General features: G+C 43.4%; 1 protein-coding gene across 4 annotated transcripts in view; it reads right to left on the bottom strand.

Moving 5' to 3' along the window:
• The window catches only part of FHIT (fragile histidine triad diadenosine triphosphatase), a 1,518,095-nt gene that overhangs the window by 11,566 nt on the left and 1,482,882 nt on the right, over nt 1–23,647 (bottom strand). The gene's annotated exons all lie outside the window — the stretch shown is intronic.

Genomic DNA, 23,647 nt, shown 5'->3' with positions numbered 1-23,647 from the left:
AAAAGCAAGTATTTTTAGTGCTGCCTGTGGGGCCAAAATGCTTAAATAAGCTCTTATATTAATTAGTGGCATCCCATTTTCAAGGAGTATAGAGTGTTGATGTTTAAGAATTTGTAACCCCCAAAAGTATGTATTAGCTAGAAAATCACAGTGCTGGAAAATAATTATGCCAAACCACTGTACTATAACAGAACCCAATTGCTTATCCAATTATACATTGAAGTATCACATTGTCAAGCCGATTGCCAAAGCAGCAAATGAGACTTTGCTAGAATCATAATTTGGACCAGATATTACTCCACTAACTGCACTATGAATGGTCTTTGGAGCATGCTATATGTACCCTATAAAACCCCCACGAACCAAGGTGGGCATTTCAGGTTTGTTGGAGTACACTGATGCCATCAAAAAAAATCACTGGAATTGATTAGACGTGAAAGTTCGCAGTTTTCCATTGCAAGCTTGTTAGGAGCATCTCAGCAAAGAGCAACTGCAGCTCCAGGTCCTGAGCAGAGTTGATTTCAATTAAAACATCAAAGGTAGTCACTTCCTGTCAGGGAGACCATCAGTAATTCTATCCTCAAATGTGTATCTGAGAGAAACAACCCCAGACAGTGCCTCCTGGATCTGCAACACTGCTCCCTGACTGACCACCATTTACAGGTAGTTTTCTTTTTTTTTTTTTTTTTGAGACAAGGTCTCACTCTGTCTGGAGTGTAGTGGCCAGCTCACTGTCGCCTCAACCTCCCAGGCTTAAGTGATTCAGCTGCTTCCACCTCCTAAAGTGCTGGGGTTATAGGCATGCACCACTGTGCTTGGCTTAGAACTTTCTTACAACACAACATCAGGACAGCGGAAGAACAGGAGCCTGGAACTGGGCTGTGAGGAGCTACTAAGGGGTTGATGTTCTTAGGACGCCCCATTGCTACGATTTTCTTCTCAACCTTGTAAGGGATCGGAACCATCTTGCCCAGCAGTTGGATCTGACATGTCAGACGAAAATCCCACCGTGGCAAGGGCCTAACTCCCAGGGTTCAGTAGAGAAATCGTTTGCACTCGCCCAGTAGTTACTTGCTTTTCAAATAATAGTAAGCCCCAAACAATATCAAACTTGGTAAAAACAAAATCTTCCTGTCTAGTCCCCACATTGCCCAATCAGAGTAACATCCATCTTCATATCCTCTCAGCTTGCTGTATCTGATACCAGTATAGGAATCCTCCTTCTTCCCCCAGCGGATGCCTGAAACCACGGATAGTACTGAACCCTATGTATGCTCTCTGTTTTCTTCTACACATACACGTACCTATGATAAAGTTGAATGTATAAATCAGGTACAGGTACAGGTTAATCTATTAAGAGATTAACAACTAAGAATAAAATAGAACAATTGTAACAATGCACTGTTCACAATTGCACAAACAGAAGATCCCTGCTTGCAGAGGATCTTAGCAATTTCTTTTCTTTTTTTTTCGAGATGGAGTCTTGCTCTGTTGCCCAGGCTGGAGTGCAGTGGCGCAATCTCAGCTCACTGCAACCTCTGTCTCCTGGGTACAAGTGATTCTCCTGCCTCACCCTTCTCAGTAGCTGGGACTACAGGAGTGTACCACCACACCTGGCTAGTTTTTGTAGAGATGGGGTTTCACCATGTTGGCCAGGCTGGTCTCGAACTCCTGACCTCATGATCTGCCTGCCTTGGCCTCCCAAAGTTCTGGGATTGTAGGTGTGAGCCACCGCGCCCGACCAGCAATTTCATCATATAATTTGTTTTATTTCCTTATTAAGTCAGGACCTTTCACCTTTTCTGTTAAACAGCTTATGTCCTCTTTTTGGCATATCTGAATTGCCAGCATCACTACTCTTGTGCTTTGGGGCTGTTATTAAGGAAAATGAAGGGTTACTTGGGCATAAGCACTGTGATTTCACGACAGTCATCCTGGTAACAGAGACGGCTACTCAGTTACTAACAGGCAGGTAGTGTAGAGAACACGGCTACACTGGACAAAGGGAGGATCCGCATCCTGGGCAGGACAGAGTGGGACAGTGTGCAATTTTGTCACACTGCTCAGAATGTTGTACAATGAAAACTTATGAATTGTTTATTTCCAGAATTTCTCATTCGGTAGTTTCAGACTATGGTAACTGTAAAAAGTGAAACTAGAGATAAGAGGGGACTACTGTAGTAGGTTTTCAATAAGCATTGCTCAAATACGTCACTAAATTACACTTTTCCTCCCAATATACTGGCTATGCTAGCTCATCACCCCCATTTTCCACATAAAACAAGGAACTTAAATCACTCAACCAATGTAACATGGATAACTCGGAGTGGTGTTTGTTTGGATGAGACATACAAACACTCGATCCACTAGTGGATCCAGACATGCAGCAAACTGTATGTCTCATCCAAACAAATTTGCTGTATGTCTAGTGCTCTCCTGATCCAATCTATAAATTCCTGGGAACGTTCTTTTAGTTAACATAGTTGAAAACATGAGTGGTAAAACAGCACAGAAAGCAAAACTAACACTGCAAATAGGGATCAACCTCTAAGTCCAGAGGGCCCTGCTGGAAAACCTCTTCCGAGGGGAAAATTGCATCTCAGGGCAGTTCTCAGGAAATAGTTGCTGATCACCAACACCTCACCCCAGGCGCCATCATATCTGAACCCTTCTGGTTTTTCAGTGGGCAGAAAACTGGTGAGGCAAAAGGGACGAGAGATCTCTGCCAGTTTTATTTCCTCAGGCCTCTTGTTTCTAAAAACATGCTCACTGAGAAATGAAATGAGACTCCTTCTGAAAGGGAGGTTTGTGATGAAGCAAACTTCAGAGAAGGAAGCATTTATTCAAAAAGCAATTTCCTTGGCCAGTCATGTTCTGTAAGCCTTTTTCCTCCCCGGTGTTTCAGATATTGGTGTTTAAGCAAGAGTGTTCTCCTTTAATCCTAGAGTGATATCAACCCACGGTACTCAGAACAAGGAATGGGAAGAGGCATAGGGCCAATTTCTGCTTTTGTTGGAATCTCCTGAACATTTCGTTTCCTATTTGCTTCTGCTACATATGGCTTCTTTTTTCAAAGGTACCTTGCAGAGTCTTTGGAAGCACAGTGTAGGCAAGGAAACTCTCCAAGGAGAAAGAAAAATCTGCACTACAAGATGCTACGCAAACACACAACTAGGAGAGGGAGGCAAGCACACAGCACGCAACCAATAATGCACAGCCACAGAATCCTTCTCAACACAACATTTCAGGCAGCAGCAACTGGGTTGTCAAGATAAAACCTATTTGAAGAAGCCGATCTAGCTGGGAGCTTTGAACAATCCAGATCCCCAAACATTTAAAGCTTGTTTCTCTGCAGAATTCATTCAATTATTCAACAAATATGAACATGTATGCAGTGTATTTCATAGTGTAATAGTAAGCAAGCTGGACAAGGTAGTGCCTTTGGGAGGCTTACATTCTAGGAGAGAAGGCAGGCAATTAGCAAGTAATCATCTATCAATCACTACCATGGGAGGGAATAAAAGAGGGAGCTACGTGAGGCAATATGGTCAGAAAAGACTGCTCTGAGGAAGGGACAGTCAGCTGAGGAGTGGCAAGTGCAAATACGCCAAGGGAAGAAGGAGGCATCTGTATGGAAGGAGGCATCTGTATGGTCTGCGCACTGGCTGAAAGCAAGTGTCTGAAGTCGAGTGAGGAAGTTCTCAGATAGAAGGTAGAAGATGAGGTGGAGAAGTGGGAAAATCTCTCTTCCCTTTAGCACCGGAGGCAAAAGGGCTAGAAGATGAGAGACTGAATGATTCTTTCAGTTACATCACTCTTTTCAAGCACCTACTTTGTGCTAGGCACAGAAGACTATTAAACAGGCAAAGCTGTAATAAATCCAAACTCAGTGAGCTGAAGGTAGAAAGGCTGTCCCAGAACGGCTGGACCCAGCACTGCCTCTGAACATGGGCAATGACACTTTGCGGCTCAGTGTTTGCTTTCTGGGTCTCTCACACACCCTAACATCAGCCCTGCCTATAATGAACTTTCCCCAGAAAAGCAGGTGAGCAGCAAGCTATTTGCACATGTGGTGACTACCATGGAGCAGCAAGGATGCAGGCTGACCTCGCAGACTTCTTTCTGAATGCATACCATATGTTTGGCAGAGCTCAAAGAGCTATCCCAGCACCATCTAGCCAGGTGCCTGGCACTGGAACTCATACGCTGGCCGATGAAAAATGACTAATATAAAAATCTAGATTCCAACGGTACTCACCAGCCCACTGGATCAGTCACGATTCCTTCTTTCTACAATAGGGTCATTCTGCCTCTGATTATAAAACTGCACCCTCTGAAGCTGCTACTCACCCGTTGGAAGTTACATACCCTGTGCAGCCTACAAATCCATTAAGTTCTGATGGAGCTGTTCCAATGCCCTTCAAAGAACCTGGCCCATGTGAGTTGCACAAACAAATTGGAGCCAACCTTTCCCAAATGCCTCTCTCTATTTCATTTAAAACCCTCTTTAATGAAGACATAAAGCCTTGAACGCAGCTGAAACGCTATGCTTACCATGCATGACAGCAGATCGCCACAGAGGATTTCAAATGCTTTTCTTTCTAACCAGAATACTTGAAAGAAACCGAGATTTCCTTGCTATGAGTTCAACTGTTCATTTCATATGCCCTATAATTGACCATTCTCCAGAAGTCAGCATAGGCAACAGAGATGTAAGGCAACTGCAAACACACACACACACACACACACACACACAGCTTTGGCACAGTGAAAAATTAAAACGCAATGCCAGGCTTGGTACTATTTTGAAGCCTCAGGCTAGGAAAGCAATACCCTCACCTTTCTCGGCTGCCTACTATGCACCTAACCTTCCAATTGTTTATGGCTGAGATGCTTAAGATGTACTGGAGAAACAGCCATGCCTGAGAGATACATAAAACTGAAATATTATTGAGAGTTATAACTTCATGAATGAAAAACCTATAAAAATCACTGAAGATTAGCCGGGCGTGGTGGTGGGTGCCTGTAGTCCCAGCTACTCGGGAGGCTGAGGCAGGAGAATGGCGTGAACCCGGGAGGCGGAGCTTGCAGTGAGCCGAGATTGCGCCACTGCATTCCAGCCTGGGCGACAGAGCGAGACTCCGTCTCAAAAAAAAAAAAATCACTGAAGAGTCCTAATCTTTTAGTTAATCTCACCTCAGTGCCACTCAAGGGTTTAAAGGAATTTCACTGGTTGGTTTTTAAAGGACAAAGATAAAAATGCTTTGAAATAACTAATTATAATTTCAGGTATCTATGTAAAGGTCCAGACACAAATATTTGAAAACAGCCTGTTCCTAGAATCAGGGATTGACACAGATCTTTAAAACTTTCTAGCCCAAACATCCATGTGACATTTGTATCCCTTTGGCCATATTGCTTTCAAGGCTTTAATGCTCCAGGAAAGAGGATCTTACTGCAGTACTGCTAGATTTAGGTGGAGATCAAAATCACCAATGTTTGAAAGTGGTATTTTTACATTAACTTGATCAAGAGTTAGAACTTGGACTTATTACTCAGACAGTCTGATCCTTCATTGACAAGCTGTGCTGAGAAACCAAAGAGAATATGGACCCCCGGGATTGCTCTGGCCTTGCTGTTGAGAAGATACACTGGAATAACCTCTTCTGAAAACAGTTTAGCATTACCTCCTAAAGTTGACATCTACAATACCCTACAATCCAACAGTATTACCGCCAGGTATATTACCAAGAGAAATTCTCATATGTGTACAAGAAGACATGCATGAGAATGTTCAAAGAAACTCTGATTAAAATAGAGTCTAGTCATGACCAACATCCCATCAGAGAGTAGATGAATAAACTGTGATATGTTCACATAATTAAATGTTATGACTCAAGCAAAACAAAGGTTTGATAGTGACACACAGCTCATAGGGAGAAATGTTTAATTTTAAAAAATTCCCTAAAGACAATAAAAATATATGCACTTTAGGAATCCATAGAGATGGCTAAAACTATATGAAAAGTCACAAAGCAATGGTGAGCCTAGATTGAGGATGCTGGACTGACTCCATGTGAGGAGACAAGGGGATGGTTTGTTGTGTGGGACTATCATACTGTTTGTTAGCTGTGGGATGCTAGTAAAATCATAGCTTTTGTTCTGGGCAATGGGTTTGCAGATAGATACTCATTAATCATCATTAAACAAACATAACTACTTACACAACTAAAGAAAAGGAGGCTGTGATGGAAAACAAACAAAAATGATCATCCTTGAGAGGCATGTAAGATTACAACATCGGATTCCTGCAATTTTCCTCAAGATAGAAATCCAGCTGCCATTCCAAAATGTCCACAAAAATTGCAACATTGTAGCATCTGCCATACAAAAGCACTGGAGTTATTTATTAATTGGATTCCAGATGTCTGAAACTGATGTATCCCTTCACTGAATCCCGACTAGGATCTATTTTGGGTATAGCACTTTACACAGGTTGCTGTTCTTAATTAAAACTTCTCTGCCTTAAGAGCTTTATGTCTGTCTGTGAGATAGTCATCCAAATGTTCTCCTGTCCACAAATGTGCTCTTGTGTTTTATTTTCACAGCGAAATGCTTGCCTAGATTTTAATAAACATGTCCGCAGTAGTAATATAAATTTCACATGCTTTCCACATTTCATAATCTCTTTAGTACTTTTGTTTATGTTGATTCCCACACCAAGAAGGCTCTTTGGAAGGCTTTGCAGCTCTGTCTCCATTTCTTCTGCCTATTGTTGGGGAAAGAAACAGCATTCGGATTGCCATTTGGGTAGGAAACACAGACAAGACGTTGAAAGAAGTAACTAATTTCCAAGCAATTTTGCTCCTTTCTCTCTTTTTGATTTTGGCAATAGGTGACCCCAGTTCATCGACATTACAGTAAAGCCTAGTAGCCAATTTATTGCTTCAAAATCTGTAAGAGTTCCTAATTGGTTATCAGACTGTGTCTACCAGATGCCAAAATTAAATTTCTTTTAAATCAGGAAAAGTGATTTTCTGGCATCCCAGATGCAAAACAACCCCCGATTAACTGTTCTTTCACATTGCAAATGGTTATTTGGGCCTTGGGTGGAGAGAAAACTCATCTACTTACAACAAGAGGGGTCAGATTCTGGACTTAATCCTTCAGCCAAAATGCAGATAAACCACAAGGAACAAATACTACTCTATGAAAAATGGAGAGCTGGGCCGGGCGCGGTGGCTCACGCCTGTAATCCCAGCACTTTGGGAGGCCGAGGCGGGTGGATCACCTGAGGTCAGGAGTTCGAGACCAGCCTGGCCAACACGGTGAAACCCCATCTCTACTAAAAATGCAAAAATTAGCCGGGTGGGGTGGCGGACACCTGTAATCCCAGTTATTCGGGAGGCTGAGGCAGGAGAATTGCTTGAACCCAGGAGGTGAAGGTTGCAGTGAGCCAAGATTGTATCATTGCACTCTAGCCTGGGCAACAGAGTGAGACTCTGTCTCAAAAAGAAAAGAAAAATGGAGTGGTGTTCCTGGCTGAAGGAGAGATGCCCTCGGTCCAATGCTGGGGAACTTTTTGCTCCAGGAAAGTGGAAACATCAAGGACTGGAGCCCAACATTAAGGATGGCATAATTATGTTGTTGTTAATTGTTATTTATTTTTAATGGAGCTCTATTGAGTGCTTGCTCTCTGCCTGGCGATGTGCTAAGTGCCACGTACAAACATGATCTCATTTACTCTTCCTAAGAGTACCTACCCCATCCATGGTGCTGTCATTTCCATTTTTAGATGAAGAAGTTAAGGCTTAGAGATGTGATCTCACAGCTAGTAGGCAGTTGGGACTCCAGGGTCCTACTCCCTTTCTGTCTATTCCCTCTCCTCATATAAAAAATGCATAGCATTTGCTAAGCCATACAGACTAAATTGAGGCTCTAACTTAAAGCTTTTTGCATACAGAATGTTATTTGATGAAGTCTAGGGTAGGTAGAGGCACAATATTATTATCCCCATTTTTATAGAGAAGGGAACAAAGGCCCAGGGAGATTCAGTGAATTGGACTAAAAGCCTCAGAGTTGCTCTACTAAAAAGGTCCCTCAATTAAATATAACAGGGGTGAGCTGCATCTATTCTCTGAATTGGAACGTCACAACTGACAAAACTTATATTGTGGGTTCTCTTATTTAAAAAGCAGAAATTCTAGGTAATGGTCCAGTGCAATTTCAACTCCATCTCCTTGACATCAAATGCTCTGGTCCTGAGTTATTGGTCCTGGACATGGTTTTCTTGGCACAGTAATAGGCCTTTACCATTTTACCTGCATCTCTCAGCCCTTTTCCGTCTCATGTGAGTAGGAGTCATTCTTTAAACAACCGCCTTGTATCTCACTACCAGCCCTTTGCACATACTGTTCTCCCTGCACGGATGACATTTCTTCCCCTGAGCCACCAACACTGGACTTAGGTGGCCCTCCAAGATGGTTCCATTTCAGGACACTTATTGTACTTGCCTTCTAATTTATCTTCCACTGTAAATCATAGGTTTCCTGGGGGCAAAATCATGTCTTTTCACAATAGCCAATCTTTTCTTTGACTTCCCAGACATCAATGTCATATGGTTCAATCTAATACCTTAACAATGACCTTATAAAACCAAAGCTAGGCACATAGGAGAGGCTTACCAAATACTTCTTTCCCAAATAAACCTATCACGGTAGATATACAGAAGGATGACACAGTTGTACCCATCCTCAGTCCTCAAATAAGAGAGTTTAATTATGTTATCTAAACCATATGCTATACTAGTGAGGCAGGAACAGAGATACACATTGTAAAAGAGATCTAGAACAAAATAAGATTTCTCTGTGGCCTTCACCAGTCTGAAAATGTAACTATATTTACTGAATCAAACTCTTACGGCATAACAAACTTACAAAGAATCAAGGTAGACAGCCTAACCTTGAGTACCTCAAGTCTTTGCCCCTGGATCCCACATAACAATATCCTTCCCTCTTTTAAGGAAAGCTGGAAAGAAAACCACTATGCCAGGAGAAGGGCAAGTAAAAGGTATGTTTGTGCCTGCACACAGAGGTTGGCATCCTACCCTGATTTGCGACCCACAATTAATGTCAATTTCATTATTTTGGAGGACAGAAAATCACCAAGGAAGCCGACCTCTGGCTGTCTCACAGCTAATCATCTTTTGAGGCGGAAGCTTGAGAGGAAACAGAAATGACAGGCTGGAGCACCAGGCTGTGGCTTGGAGTGTGTTTGTTTTGGGTGATCTGCCAACCAGTGAGAACCCACGGTCACGTGCCCTCTCTGTGCTGGCCACACAGTGACACCTGCTCACCCTCCACTGGGTAAGGTGGGAACCTACATCCCACCCCATAGAAGGCTTGGCTGGACGCCTGCTAGTTTCTGCAAAGTTCCTTCTCGTTGTGTGCACTCTTCTACATGGCTTCTTAATTGTGTACGTGCACAGGCTGTGATGAATGGAGTTGCCTTTGCCTCTGCTCACCACGTATTACATTTTTAATCAGTATATATAATTACTTACTGCAAGCTGCCAGGCCAGATTTTCTGAGCATTAGTCTAATTAACTTAAGCTTGATAATTATGTTTCGGATACCACAGCAGTACACATGGAACAGCAGACTTTGCCGCCAGCTTATTTGATTCCAATAACATGTTTTCTCAATACTGGAGTAGTTTTGACTTTTTTTTTTTTTTTGAAAAAAATGGCCATCTGATAATTATTTTGGTTTCAAAATTTCCCCTCAGATAAACTCACTCTGCTATTTAGGACAGCTTCTCAAATGATTAACATGGATTGAACTGTTATAGTATGTTTCTGTGTATTTTTACACACACAAATCTGTTTTTACTAATATAAATTCAAACTGAGGAGAAATGAGAGTATAAGGAATTCTGATGGTCAAATGACAGAACTGTCCATGTTTCAACTGCTCTGTGCATTGCCTTTTCCATTTCAATTTGGGTTGATGAAAAATGAGAGACAAGGAAAAGCAAAACAAAACTAAACAAAACACAGAAAAATGGCCAGACTTGTAAGGGAGAAAGGTCAGCTTCCGGTTGAACGATGGCAGGATAAATTCCCACACTAATAAGGCTCAATTCACCTAGGGCTTACCATGTGCCAGGCACTGCAAAAAGCCCTTTTTTGTGGACAATCTCATCTAATCGTCCTAACAACCCTATGTGGTAGTTATTACTATGGGTTGAATTGCATCCTCCCGAAATATATGTTGAAGCCGTAACCCACAATGTCTCAGAATGTAACTTGGTTTGGAAATAGGGTCTTTGTAGAGGTAATCAGGTTAAAATAAGGGCATTAGGGTCGGCCTTAATCTAATATGACTGGTGTCCTCCTACAAAGGGAAAATTTGGACCCAGCAGCAGCCATGCACACAAAGAGATTAAGTGAAGATGAAGGCAAAGATTGGGGTGATGGATCTCTAAGCCATGGAATGCCAAAGATCCTCAGCAAACTCCCAGCAGTGAGGTGGAGACACTGAACACATTCTCCCTTAGAGCCCTCAGGAGGAACAACTCTGCTCACACCTTCACCTCGGGCTCGTAGTTGCCAGAACTGTAAAACAACAAATTTCCATTGTTTAAGCCACCCACCCAGGTTGTGGTACTTGATCACGGCAGCACTAGCCCTCTAATACATATAGTCTGGTTACCACTACTCCCCATTTCACAGATGCCAAGGCTCAGAAAAGCTATGTGATGTGTCCAGGTCTGCACAGCTGTCAAGTGGCAGGGAAGGAGTCCACAACAGGCCTTTCTGACTCCCATGCTCAGCCCTTGACCTCACCCGTGCCTGTACCACGCTGCTTCTGCCCAGGAGGCTGAAAGAATCAATACAACAGATCCCAGAAGTGGATGAAGCACTATGAACACTGTAATGCTTCTAAGGTAAAAGTCAAGCTTAGATGGTGCCTGTTTGCACATTTGCACATAGCCTCGTGTATTTAAAACATAAAATGACTGCTTGCAATACCTGCATTCTAGTTTCGGAGGGCAACAACATAGAATTTAAATTTTCTCAGGGTGAGGGTAGCGGGATTATTTTGTTTTCTTCTCACATAAGAGAATAATGGACCAAAAATACCACTTACCAGTTACAAAAGACAACAAATAACAGAGCACAACTCAATGAACAGAATTGCAGAAGGAAGAACAGGTGGGTTTTCCCAAGATGTCATAATAGATGAAAGGAGAACATGAGAGAATGAACCTGCTCTATAAAGGCCAAAGACAGGAAATGAGAATCACTCTGGGGAAAAGATACAACCTTGATCCAGGAGGAAAAGCATGGGAATATGATTAAAAAAACAAAAACAAAAAAAGACAGTTCTCCAAGAATATCTCCTGGAATAGATCCAACAGAAAGCTTGACACCAGATAAAGAAGGGAGGTCAGGTTCATTGAGGGCCTATTACATTTGGGGTATGTTTGAGGGTGAAACCAACCCCCATAGAGTGTTGTGAAGTAGAAGCTATCACCTCCCACTTTGCAGATGGGGAAATAAAGTTCTAAGCAGTTAAATAGTTAGCTCAAGGTCAGCTACTCCTTGGCCCAGCAAATCACTGGAAATGCCGACATGGAAGAACAGCACAAAGGGTTGTCCTAAGGAGAATTACTTTCTTTCTTGAGACTAGTAGTGTCTCTATGTCTGTGGGGAACGTGCACAAGCTCACACTCAAGACACAGACTTCTCATCATAAAAAAATTTCACAAATTACCTCTAAGTAAGTTGCTCCAAAACGGGAGTGCTTATCGTTTTTAGGCGTGTCAGCACTTTTGAGAATCTGACCAAAGCTATGTACGACTCCTTTCCCTAGAAAAATGTGTGCACACACATACATGCATACACTTTGCTTGAAATTTCCAGAAGGTTTCTACACCCTCAGGGATCCACGAATCACAGCTTTAAAACCCACAAAGGATACATCTGCCTCCAAGGAGCCCAGCAACTTTATGACACTACTAAAACACATAACACGCACTCGCACAGCCTTGACCAGGACAGTCCTCCTCCACAGTTAGTCACTGGCTTGTATCTCCATGTTAGCACACCCACCTCCACCACTGCTGGGGAGCTCTGCTGTGCTTCATTGATCTACATTCGCTAATCTACATTCCAGGCCCCATATAAAGCAGGTATAAAGTGAATGTTAAGTGAACTTGGAGTGAGAAGACCTGGACTTGAGCTCTATCACTCCCTCTGGATCATGTTGTTTCATCTCCCTGAATCTCACTTTTATCACCCATGCTATTAAGCAGAAGTCACCCTGGTTTGCCTCACCTTTTCTGAAGGACTGCTGGGAGGAACATATGCAGCAATGCAAGTGGAAGCCATTTAGAACAGTAACAGTGAACACTGACTGTGTGCAAACACTGTTTTAAACACTTTACATTTATTCATTAATCTTCATGACCATCTTATCCGGGTGGCAGTGTTACTATCCCCATTTCAGACATGAGGAAGCTGAGCACACAGAGGTCTGGGAACTGGCCCAGGTAGGCACAGGGCTGGGATGCAAATGCAGGCAGGCTGGTGCCAAGGCCAGCTCTCATAACCACTGTGCATAGTGCCTCTTCAGGACAGGCAATGCCACAAAAATGTCTAAAATTATCCTGACGAGAAGGCAAAAGAACCCTGGGAGCCTTCTATGAACATTAGTGGAGTTTGGAGGTGTGGGGTTTGCAGGGCTTTAGATTTAGACCACCCAGAAGAGCTCAGTGTTACATATAACTGCAACTAGCTTGTGCATCCACAGCTCCAAATGCAGCCCTGTGGTGGCCAGCAAATATCCAGGGAGAAAAAGCAGCAGCCTCATGTAGGCAGTGTAGGGCCAGGGCCCCCTCTCAAAGCTCATTCACATGTACTTACTTTGACTGCCACAATGAACACATTTGCAGGCTTTCCGGCTTGTGGCTTGCCTGCCTGTGACCACAAAGCTCATATGTACCACATGTCCTTTTTTTTTCTACTTTAAACAATGCTCATCTCTCTCCTCTGAATTTTTTTGTTTGAGAGTTTCCACCTTAAGGTTTTCAAGGGGTCCACAATTCAGATGTATCTTGGGTGGAAATCTTATTCTGTAAGGCCCCTGTCTTCATTCTCACACAGTCAAAGTACACTAGTTGACATGCAGGCTGGGGACAGAGCCATGATAAAGCTTCAAGCCCTGCCTGCCCAGAGCTCACAGCCCCGGTGGGTGACCTGGAAAATAAGCAGGCATCTGCAAAAAGCCTGTGAAGTGCTGTGATGAGGAATATACGGGCAACTGTGAGAGTCACAGAAAGGGGGTACCTAATCCATCCTGGGGAGAGAGAGACACTAGAGGGTCCAAAAAGCTGCGGATCTTCTCTGCCTTTGTATTGCCACAAAAATCTAGGAGTCCTCATGAGCTCAATGTTAAGTATTTGCATGCTTTGACTCACTTAATCAAAAACGTTTTTAAAATCCTGCTTAGACCATTTTCCCCCCACTGTTTCCTGAGTTAGCTCCTTCTCACCCTTTGGGTCTCAACTTCAATGTGACTCCCTCTTTCCACAAAGCCTTCCTGGAGCACCCTACACTGCCTGGCACCTCCTGCGCCATCTTCCTGCACTTTCTTCCCAGGGAGGCAGTCTTCGTCTTGCTGTCTTGAGTGTGGACTGCAGACCAACATCACCTGGCGGCTTGTTAGAAAAGCAGAACGTAAGGCCCCATCCCAAATGATTCCTCAATACTTTAAAGCTGCCTCGCCCAGGACCTTAGCCATCAGCCCCATGTGACTACCAGGCCCTTGTAACATGGCTTGTCTGAACTGAGAGGTATTGCAGGTGTAAAATACATACCAGATTTAGGAGACGGTATGAAAAAGACTGTAAAATAGCTCATTAATAATTATTTCATGTTAATTACCTACTGAAATAATATTCATATTTTGGATTAAATAAAATATAATTTTATCTGTTTTTTTAATATGGCTACTATAAAACTGAAAGTCACATGTGTGGTTCCCATTATGTTTACGTTGGACAGGGCTGCCCTACAGTGTGAGATGCGCTGGTCTGGATAATGATCGAGAACAGGCATTGGCGGATGACAGCCAATGGGTCAAATCTGGCCAGGTGCCTGATTTGGTAAAGGGGCTTTTACTGGAACACAGTCACACTCACTCATTTGCTTACTGTCTTTGGCTGCTTTTGGGCTATAGCAGCAGAGCTAAGGATTTGCGACAGAAACTGAATAGCCTGAAGAGCTTAAAATACTTACCGTCTGGCCCTTTTTAGAGAAAGTATGCAGGCCCCAGTCAAGAGCATTCATTCCAGAATTGGGCTGATTGGCTTAAAATCACGTCTCTAACCACTTTTTGGTGTGTGAGGTTCGGCAAGGTACCTCACCTGTCTATACCTCAATGTTTGTATCTGAAAACAGAGGATGAGCATACATTCCTTACAGAGTTGTTATGAAGATTAAAGGAGTCGATATATGTGAACTTCCTTAAATAGTGCCTCATACATAGTAGGTTCTCAATAAATGTTAGCCACCATTACTATTACTGCTAGCAGTTATCACATATTGTAATGATACATTTTTGCTTTATCTTTTTTTCCTGTCTCCCCATCAAACTAAAGACCCTAGGAGAGTGGCATCATTTTCTGTCTTGTTCCAGCTGTTTAAGCACAGTTAGACAGCCCACAGTTGAGATTCAATACGTATTTGTTGCATGAATGAAGTGCAGAGGAGGGAAGTAATTGTCCTAAGGCTCCACGGCCAGAAAGTAGCTAGGACTTGAATGTGGTTCTATCTGCTTGCCAAACTCAAATTCTTAACTTCTCCTGTGACACCGAGTATAGTCTATAGACCAGCGACATCAGCGTCACTTGGGAGATTGTTAGAAACGCCGGCGCTTAGGCCCCATCTCAGACGGACTGAACTAAAAACTATTTTAACAAGACCGCCAAGAAATTCATAGGAGCATTAAGGTTTGAGAAGCACTGCTCTGGGCTATAATTCCCAGTTTCGACTCATGCTTATTTATCCAACAAGCAATTAATTTAGCATCAGTCATTCCACCGAGCCTTCCGTTTGGACCCCCTAGGTCCAGAGCTGATGATTTCTATTCATCCCGATCAGGCCCTGGGGGTGTCTAGGGTCTGCAATGAGCGGCAATGTGCTGTGTCAGAAGTGCCCTTTCTCCTACCAGGTTCAAACCGCTGCAATGCTGGAGTGACCTCTCTGCACAGAAATCTGCTTAACAAACATTCCTGACCCGCCTCTAGTGACCAGGCCACAGGCTCTGGCAGATGCAGAAGGTCTGAAAACCTACTTGTAAGCAATTTTCCTCTAGGTGCCTCCCTCCATGAATTGGTTCTCCTGTGCATTTTATACATCAGTGGCTGCACCACTCAAACACACAATCCATTCCCAAGTGTAACAGCTCAGGCACCTTCCTTGTTGATTTTATAAATGAAAGCAAATCATCTCCCACTCATATTATAAACCAATTAAAATTCTCCTCACACTTTTCAAAAAACTTGTTACCCGGCTCAAAGGTCCTTAGCTCTTTTCTTAGAAACTGGCCCTTATGTGGCCCCTGTGTGAGGATGAGGGTGTTTAAAATTACCAGGAAATCTTAGAATGGTTTCCCCTTTGTCACAGCCAGAAGTTTCAGATTGTGGTCATCAGATGAACGCTTTAAATTAGAAAAAGACTGATTAGCATAATTCTTAAAGGTCTGAACTCTAAACTCACAGATGGCCTCTGAGAGGATGGATGGTACAGAAAGGAGATTAGGATAAATCTAATTAGTTAGGGGGTGTTCTCATTTCTCAAGTGGTGAGCGACAGAGAAGAAGTGATGGATGGACAGATGGAGATAATGAAGCCCCATTAAAGTCTTTTTGATTCTCATTCTCCGTGACGGAGCACATTATCCCATTAATGTTTCTGTGAGCTAACACAGCCAAAGTTTGGCGCTGTCACCTCGAAAATGAATGTGAATTGCCTGCCCAGCTCCTTACATGTGTCCACAGGAGTTAAATGAGCCTGAAAACTGTATTCCTGCTGAGAAGCCCATCCTGGCAGCATGGGCTGGAAGCCCTCCCCTTTGGGAATGGGCCTTCCTCCTGGCTGGTTTCTAAGAGCACTCAGGCCAGAGTCCCATAGCTTTTCTGCTCTGGGGTTCTCCAACTGGAATTTCCTCTGAAATGGGCTGTGGCTTGCATAGATTTCCAGTGTACTGAGACAGACTGCTGCTGTTCTCTTCAGTGGAGGTGACAGCTACAAGTGCTCACCGTCACACCCTGATTAGGGACCTGAGGGCAGCGTCCAAAAACGAAAAGTGGCAAGACAGGCCCATGACTCAGTCACAGAGATGTGACATAAATAATAATACAGGACATCGCACAGGCTATGTGCAAAATAGGGGCCTGACTGGCTCCATTAGCTCAGAGAACAGTGAGACAGTGATGGGCCATCCAGGAAACAGCAGGGAAAGCGGGGAGACTCCTTGGGGCTTGAAAAAAGACCCATGTGCCCCCTGATGACAGCGGCCTCCTAAATGGTCCCCTTGCTTCTACTCTTGAGTCCCTACAGTCCAGCATCATTTAAGAACATAGATCAAATGATTCTCCCCTGCAATAATAATCAGAGCTGACATTTATCGAGCACTTAGTTATGTGTGCTCAGCACTGATCCAAGCACGTTGCATATATTATTTCATTTAATTTCAAAACAGCCCTTTGTGGTATTAATATCATTCCTTTATTACAGATGAGGAAAGTAAGGCACAAACAGGTGACCTGGCCCAGTAAGTAGCAGAATTTATTGACAAGCTCAGGTTTCTTGACTTCAGAACTCAGATTCTTAACCTATAACTCCTGTTCCATGTTCATTCCATGCCCTCCCACCACACATGGAATAAAATCTAAACTCCTCGCTGACCTCATTTTGTTCCAGTGTCTCCCAGGCTCACTGTGCTTTCGTCACATTCTCCAAGAACTCCAAGCACGGTCCACGTCTAGGCCCCTTGCACTTGTAGTTGCCTTTGTCTGCTTAGAAAGGATTTCCCTTCTCCCATATCCACCTTCGAAACGTCAGGCTGGCCCAGGCTTGATTCTCAGCTCTTTTACTTTATTCTACTGCTCTTCCCAACCAGGTGGTCTCATTCAAGGCCATGGCTTTAAATACTATCTCCTATGACTCCCAGATTTATGTTTCTAGCCTGGAATGTTTAATGAGTCCCAACCATGCATGTTTAATGGCTCATCTGATCTTTCTTCTTGCATGTGTAGTGGGCACCTATATTTATCATCCAAAGAGAACCCCTGACTTGTAACTCTCCTACCCTACTTCAGTCTGTAAATAGCACTATCATCCAGTTGGTTACTCGAGCCAAAAACCAGCAATTCTTCTTAGCTTCTGAGCCTTTGCACCCAATCCATGAACAAATTCTACCTGCTTCCAAGGCACATCCCAAAGGGCCTATTTCTCTCCACCTCCACTATATCATCTCTGATATAAACCACTGTGACAATTTTGCTTGCTTACCTCTCTTTAATCCAGCCAGAGAGTGACCCCTTTAAAAGTTAAATCAGATCATGTCATTTCCTTGCCTAATACCTTCTAACTCTAATCTCATGCTAGGCTCTGAAGGCCTCTAGGCCACCGTCTGCCTCTTTAACCATATCTCCTCTGCCTGCTCACCAATTCTCAGGGCACACTGGCCTCCCTTCTGTTTCCTGAACATGCCATGCTCATCCTGGATGTATGGCTTTTGCAATCACTATTCACTCTGCTTAGAAAACTCTCTACTCTCTACCCCAGGTTTCCCCAGGCTTACAGCTTTTCATTTAGTGATCAGTTGAAATGTTACCTCCTTGGTGAGGCCTTTTCTAACCCCTCTAACCAAATTCATATGCATAAATACTTTATCGTACCAAATTTCATTTCCTTCTCACTCTCTGAGATGTTTGTGTGTTTAATTGGTTTTGTCTGTCTCTCCTACTACAGTAATCTCTCTGGAGGTCTGGGCCTGATCTGGCTTGTTCACCCCTCTATCCCCCAGTGCCTGGAACTTTATCAGGGATCAATAAGTATCTACTGAATGAAGAGCACCATTTATTTAGAAGCTCACAAAATGCTAATGGAGGAGGTAAGATTGAAGACAGGTGATAAAGCTGGGACTCCAATCCTGTAGTCAGTGGGAAGGGAATGGATAAAGAGTAAAAGTGAAGCAAACTTGTAGGGAGCGGGAGGAAGTCTAAAATCTTCCATTTGTTGAATGACCATAACCCAGGAGGCCCTGGTAATACACAGGTGAACAAAACTAAAATGGCCCCTGGCCTCATAGAGCTTGTATTGTAGCATGTAGTTTAAACCTTTTTTCCCCATTTTAGGATAGAGCAGGGGTAAGCAAATGTTTTACCGTAAAGGGCCAGAGAGTAACTATTTCTGGCTCTTCGGGCCATATGGTCTGTGCCACAAATACTCTGCCACTGTAGTGAAAAAGGAGCCACAGACCATACACAGACATGGCTGTGTTCCAATAAAACTTTATTTACAAAGACAAGCAGCAGGTCCAACTTGGCATGTGGGCCACAACTGGACAACCCCTGGGACAGAGACTTCTGTGCCTTCTAAAGAACTGGGGAGTTCTTTAGGCTTGTCATGCAGAGAAACAGGCTTTGAATCATAAGAACCTTAAGGGTCTTGTGGAGAAAAATATAGATCTATTATTTACCTTAAGTTTTCTAAAGCACTTAGAAAACAGTGAGTAGACCTGGAGCTGTTGACCTGGGGTTCCTGCTAGTCTTTTGTTTTACTCCTTCCCATGAATCAACTAGCTTTGGTAAGAAACCTCACAATTACATGGATTTGAATATACTTAACCTGACAAAGACTAATTCAAAGTGGCTAATGCCTATACCAGATGGTGGACCTGCCCTTATTCCACTGTTAGAAAGGAAGAGAATGGGCACTACTGATTACTTGTACTGATTTAAGTTTAAGCTAATAGCTTGGCATTACCCTGACTTCAGCCAGGGAAGAAAATCACATCCAAGTTTGCAGACTCCATGAAACATTGGCCATTTATTTGTTGGCTTATTAGCTTGGACATAAAGGCTTTCTAGAAAGAGATGCCATCATTAGGTGCCACTCGGACTCTAGGGGTGCTTTTGGAAACAACCACTGTGATCAGAAATGTCAATATTGTTAAGGGAAGAGAGAGAGTTGTTCTGGACGGGTACCGAGAGGCAGGTTCCAGGACGCTGAAGCCAACAGAATCAAACCTTAATGTACATAAGCTACTCCTGGGCTTTGTCCATGGGTTGACTTTGTGGTGGTTGTCTGCCTGGTTTCCAGGGAGCCTTCAATAAGAATTCTGAGCTGAGATGATTTATCCTGTGTGCTACATTAGCTCCATTTTCCATTAACATAAATAAGCCTTTAGTTACGTGAGGCAGGCATAAAGGGTATGTATGCCTTCCCTTCATGAAAACATCATTTTTTCAAAACACCGGTTTCTTCTTACAAGCTAAGTTACCCTACCCAAATATGTAGTGATCAGTAACACAGAACAATAAAAGGCCTTGAAACACTGATCCGGGCATACGAGGTTATCAGGAAATCCTCAAGTCAGTATCTCTCCCTGTGGGACCAATCCTGTACCTCTTTTTCCTTCACCTCCATTTTGACTTGAAATGCAGTAGACCACAGGGCCAGTTCAGTGCCTTGCCATGCTCCCAGCACTTAGCACTGTTCAGTAAATACACGAGGGATAAACAGATGGTAAGGAAACTCCCATCCCATGAGAGGAGAAGGATTCTAGAGTGCATGACCACACGGACACACAGGTAATGTCCATCTCTTTGCGAAAAGGAGTAAAATGGACTTTCGTGAAACAACTGCTAGGCAGAAGGTGGGTGAAAGCCACAAGCATAGCCTGCCTCATAGTAGTTCCACAAAAGTCCATTTTACCCCTCTTCCCATAGAGATGGACACTATCTATGGGTCCCTGTGTGTGGCTGTCTCCTGCCATGTCGCTGGATTTTCTCAGGATCCCTGACAAGTAGGGATTTTTGGTCAATCTTTCATAGACACTCCTCTCTCCTCAAATGGAGACAGCATCACTGGCACTGAAACGCTAAGGGGAGAACTCGCCAAGACACACTGTAGGTAAAGTTCCAGCTCAGCTTAGGGTTTGATATGTAACAGGCCCAATAAATGATAGTGACTGGTATTCGGATTGCTTTGTTCTTGTTACAGATGAAGAAGTAGAATATCAGTGGATTTCAGTGAACAGTCCAAGCTACAAAACGTGTCGCAACTGGAATTTGCATCCCATGTGTCTGGTTCCTTCTCTATGTACAGGAATGAATCAGGAAAGCACACTGGCTCTACCTTCCTCCATTCTGACTTCTCAGCTTTAATCCCTGGAGTTCCAGGGTGGTATGGAGTGAATGTGTGTGCCCCCACCACTTCTCCAAAATTCTGTCTTTAACACCACAGTCCAGTTAAGATATTTGTTAGTAGGGCCTTCGGGGAGGTGATCAGGGTTAGATGAAGTCATGAAGGTGGAGCCCCAGGATGGATTTGTGCCCTTATAAGGACATGAAGCACCAGAGCTCTTTCTCTCCACCATGTGAGGATACCTCAAGAAGGTGAACCAGAAGCAGGGTCCTAACCAACACCCTGACCATGTGAGCACCCTGATATTGGACTTCCAGCCTCCAGAGCCATGAGAAATAAATGTTTCTGTTTAACCCATTTAGTTTATATTCTCTTATAGCAGCTTGATCTAAAACACAGATACCTCAAGATGGCTACAAATTCTCCTCTAAGTGCTTCGGAGAGGATTAGAAGATAAATTACATATCTAATTTGTTTTCTATGCTAGGCATCTATGATATAAGATAAATATAATTATTTGTATTATAAACTAGAATAAAGCTCCCTGCCTTAAAGAAAGTCCTCCTTACACTGAACCAATGCTGGTGTTGGTTAAGCCAATTTCCCTTAGAAAAAGGCATGTAGGATCTTGAAGGCATTGGCAGGCTGCATTCCCTGCACTGTGAGCAAGGCCCGACCTAGAATGACCTGTAACGTCACCCCTGTCATGGGTCCCAAGCACACAGCCAAAGGTCTTCAAAACATACGGGTATCCTTAGCAAATAAGTGCATTGCTAAGCGCATGATTAATAAGCCAGAAAGGCTATGGCACTTGACAGACGGATGAGGCATTTCAGAAAGATAAGTCAAAGTGCACTGTGAGCTGAGTGCCTCCCTTAGCCTTCCTGGCTGTGCTACTTGGTTCATAAACCAGGGATTAAGTCCATTTTCATTTCAATTTTTTATTTCACCTTTAAGCAACCCCTAAGGCTTCCAGAAGAATTTTGTTTGACCTTTAGCTAAAGTTCAACTTCTACCAAGTTATGAATTTTGGATGGTCCCTAAATGATCCCTTAAGACAGATTTCACTATAATTCAAAGAAAGGATAATCCCTGGCCCAAGAGTTCACAAAGGAAGGATTCCCAGTGGTCCCAGAGATGGCAAAAGTTATGGATTTCATCCTGCTAATGCATTTTAGTGATATTTTCATTGTGCAACATTGATTACCAATGTCAGCCTGGATGCATTTGCTGGGTATTGAAACCAGGACATTTCTTCATCTCTACCTGGTCCCAGATGAAGATTAGCTTAGTGGTTTCTTGTGTCCTAGGCCCTAGAGAAAAGATGCAGCCCACGGGATGGGGTAACCTTTGCAAGTTGCCATTTGCTTCTAAAGTTATGATAGCAATGTTGAAGCCATCACTGAGACTCTGGTGCCCAAGCCAAGTAGGAGCCCTTTGCTATCACCACATATGCTCTAGATTGGCATCTGTCTAACATCTGGCTTTTAGGAGACCTCTCAGAGATGTTTCAGGGAGGAACGCTCAGAAAATGTGAAGAGGAACAATGGACAGAGACAGAGACTCTTCCAATTTACAGTGAAGAACAGATCTTTGAAGTTGTTGACTTGTTACATAACCTGCCTTATCTACCAGATCTGTCTGATTCCTAAAGAAGTATATGAAAATCTCTCAATTTATATTTCAAACTCCTGACCTTCAGGTGATCCACCCGCCTCGGCCTCCCAAATTGCTGGGATTACAGGCGTGAGCTACTGTGCCTGACCATCAATTTATGTTTAATCAGAGTTTTTTTTCCCTTGAATTTTGGATTTTGTGGTAAACTACTGGGTTGTTGTGTGCCTGTAATAAAGATAGAGTTATTTTTGTCCACAAAAGTGAAAACAGAGGTGCCAGTTGACATGAAAGTACAACTCATTTCCATCCACAGCCTCTACATCCATTAAATAAAGAGAAACTCAATGCTCATCTCACTCATGCATCAGAACAGGATATCTGCACATGCCATTTCTCTAACTTCCCAAATGCTGCAGGAACACCTCAGCCCCACTCTCTCAGTATCTCAGTGGACTGGAAGCATGTTCATTTAAGAGGAAGGGCTCATAGCTTTCTGCAGACAGTTCAATACCATGATGCATCAGATTTGGTTTCTTCCATTCTCTTTCTTATTGATCAGCATACCTCAGGCTGTTAGTTTTATTAATTAAATGATAATTTTGGGGGGTGAGTATACAAGGAGATAAATGTCTCACAAACAGACTCCCAGCTTGCAGGCAGGAGGCATGCAGTGATTTACAAAGTATTTATCTTTCTGGTATTTTTTTTCCCCCAGGAAAAAGTAATCATCACTACCATCTTCTAAAAACAGAAATGCTTGTTTTCTGGGCAGGCTTGGAAACTAGCCAAGACAGCAGAAAGATCGCTGGAATTTCAACACACTTGCTGTGGTACCATGGTGCTAGTGACCTGCCCTTGCAGATACACCTTGACTCCCCATGGAAGTCACCTCAAAGTCTCTGCTATCTAGCAAATCCCTAGGTGTCTGGGGAGTAGGGGTCCAGTCTGGGGCTGCTGCCTCTTCTGATCGGCTGCCTGGCTCTGACTCTGATCCCAGAATACCCAGAGGAATTTGTGCTTCTCTGTTTCCATCCTCCTGGCCACAACTCACACAAACCTCTAATAGTACACAGGTTATTAAAAGCAAATAATAGCTGGGCACAGTGGCTCATGCCTGTAATCCCAGCACTTTGGGAGGCCAAGGCAGGAAGATCACGAGGTCAAGAGATTGAGACCATCCTGGCCAACATGGTGAAGCCCCTTCTCTACTAAAAATACAAAAATTAGCTGGGGGTGGTGGCGCATGCCTGTAGTCTCAGCTACTCGGGAGGCTGAGGCAGGAGAATTGCTTGAACTCGGGAGGTGTAGTTTGCAGTGAGATGAAATCATGCCACTACACTCCAGCCTGGTGACAGAGCAAGACTTGGTCTCACAAAAAACAAAACAAACAAAACAAGCAAATAATAGTGTCCCAATAGAAGCACTTGCCCTACCACAGCCCTCTCTCTCTGCCATCACCAGGCACTTTCTGACATTTCCATCTTTCTAACAGGGTTTCTCAACCTCAGTCTCTGTTGAGGTTTTGGGTCAGATAATTCTTAGTTGAGAGAGGTGGTCCTGTGCATTGTAGGGTGTTTGGCAGCATCCT

This window comes from Symphalangus syndactylus, chromosome 21 (genome assembly GCF_028878055.3).
Source record: "Symphalangus syndactylus isolate Jambi chromosome 21, NHGRI_mSymSyn1-v2.1_pri, whole genome shotgun sequence".
Classification (NCBI taxonomy): domain Eukaryota; kingdom Metazoa; phylum Chordata; class Mammalia; order Primates; family Hylobatidae; genus Symphalangus; species Symphalangus syndactylus.
This window is presented reverse-complemented; position numbering and strand designations above follow the sequence as displayed.